The sequence below is a fragment of the Ischnura elegans genome, chromosome 9, assembly GCF_921293095.1.
Source record: "Ischnura elegans chromosome 9, ioIscEleg1.1, whole genome shotgun sequence".
Classification (NCBI taxonomy): Eukaryota; Metazoa; Arthropoda; class Insecta; order Odonata; family Coenagrionidae; genus Ischnura; species Ischnura elegans.
Window position 1 is genome coordinate 39,029,506 of NC_060254.1, and position 2,400 is coordinate 39,031,905.

A 2,400-nucleotide genomic window follows, 5' to 3' on the forward strand; every position below is an offset into this window, starting at 1 on the left:
ATACGGAATAGATAGTTGTACAGTGGGTGGTATTCGGTGAAATAAAGATTGAAAAATTGGGTATTTATCGGAGTATCTAAAACCATGAGACAGCTGCATATGGCTACCTATCAAGTGCCATTAAGTAACATGAGTTCAAAATTAGCCCCAGTAAATGAGTCGCTTCCGTTAGTTTGTAAAAATGAGTCCAAAATAAAAGCGTAGTTTAATTATTACCTACGAACACTGACGAAAGATTGTAATTGAAAACTGTATCGCATCGCGCATTGGAAGTGAAAAATGTATCGCATCACGGTGAGGGCGATTCCTACGGCGATAAAAATTTCCGCCCCCGGGTGGGCTCGAACCACCAACCTTTCGGTTAACAGCCGAACGCGCTAGCCGATTGCGCCACGGAGGCTCACATAGGGAGAGGGTGAGTAGGTTCTTATTTTATAATAAAAAAAATCATAGTTACCGAGACCGTAGCGACCAGAAGGGATAGGAGGGAGGTAAAATTTTTACCTGAAGGGTTGATATGAAAACCTGTTTAAAAATGCGAAATTTTGAGAGAATATTCCCCACTCCCCTGAAACACATTCCACCTTCCTTGTGTGGGTCCTATGTTGAGCAGATACCCTATGTTTGACGATGAATATTGTGGACTGCTGACGGTTGTTCAGTAGTCACGTTCAGGACTGCGATATCCAAAAGATACACTTTTTCACTAGTAATTGAAGAAATATTTAGCCAGAATAGACTATAGACATATATGCTATAAAGCAGCGGCGTAACTAGGGATATGCTTTGGGGAGGATGGAGAGGTCTCGGGAGGGACCCCATCCCCTCCTCCTCACCAGGCATCGGGAAAATTTTTTGAATTTGACATGCCTGGAAATACATTTTACACTTTTTTGGCCCTTAAAATTTGAGTTGCACTCATAATTCTGCGGGAAGTCGTCACAGCAGGGAAAATATTAGAATACTATAAAATTTTCTGAGGCTTTGGGGGGGATCTATCCCTTCATCCCCCCCAATAGTTACGCCACTGCTATGGAGCAACGTAAGTGTACCGTCAACAATGGTGACTTTGGCCCATTTTTGGAAGTAATTATAGAAAATATGCTCGAACAACCCCTAAATTCTAATATTAAGGTGAGGCGTATTACCCGGATTGTTTGGAGAATGGCGAAATTCATTTATGTGGAAAATTTTTAATATTTTGGGGTGAACATTTTAAAATAAAAATTCGTTCATATATTGTTAATAATCAATGTAAAATATGCTATACTCTATCCTGAAGTCCTACATTATTGTAATTACTTCCGTCATAAATAAGAAGAAATTTCCTAATGGGGATATGAATACCAGACTTACCTTATTTTAAGTATATTTCCTTCTTAGAGAAGAGATGTAGTGTAACTTTTTTAAACATTCTATAAATTCAAATTTATTCCCTGAAGTATGGTGTGATTTTTTGAAAGTGTCTCATTGTATGAACTATTTTTGAACCATTGTATTTTATTTTCGGAAAAATACCGGTAGGCCAAGTTAATGACATTTTAGTATTCAAAGATCGCTGATTGCGATAGGAAGCACTATTATGGCCGACAACATTTTCTCGTGATGGAAAATAATACTTTTTCACCAAGACGGTAAAATATAAGAGGCTATCCATTTGGTCTATCTAGAGATATGGAATGGAATGGAAAGGGTTGGGAAAATTTATTTGCATTATAAATAAAATTTAGTTTAGGACTTTATCTACTCTAAATAATACTAAATTATTGAAATTTAAATGCAGAAACATAGAATGAGCACAGGAATGGTATAGGACAAACTTATTTGTGGAGTTAATAATTTTCTCCATCAATGGAGGATTTTTTACTAACAATTTTATTTCCAATGGGATCTGTTGTGCTTAGACTTGTTAGAATATTCTAGTTGTGCGACAAGTTATACTTCTATTCAATTTCATTTTCATATTTCATATTCATCAAATAAGGAGAACGAAATAATTTCCGACCGGCCTAATAAATCGACCATCTTAGAAAATCTTGCATTTAGAAGTCCGGAAATATTCTTACATTTCAAATTGTTGTCTAAATAACCAAAAGTAGCTATTTTCAATAAAATAAAATGACCATTCACCATGAATGGAAAAATTTCTTTCACTTAAGATGAGAAAACGTCGCCCCAAACTGGAAAAAAATTACACCCTTTAGCTATCTCGTATTTATTATTTACGGTAGATAGTCTTGAATAGATGTAATTCCTAAGTGCCATAATGCTACAGAGTTATAATTACTGATTACTGTTATTCTTTTTAAGATATTTCTACCCGGTTGAAATAGAACCATTTTAAAAATTAAAGAAAACATAATGTTAGTTTCAATTGTAGCTAGTTAGAAACTCAGCTTA

The 2,400-nt window shown here is 35.4% G+C and overlaps 1 non-coding gene across 1 annotated transcript; it reads right to left on the reverse strand.

The window, feature by feature from the left end:
* Positions 1-326: 326 nt before the first annotated feature.
* Positions 327-400, reverse strand: Trnan-guu. Its single transcript has one exon. It is a non-coding gene; the product is annotated as a tRNA-Asn (tRNA).
* Between the last annotated feature and the right edge of the window lie 2,000 nt (positions 401-2,400).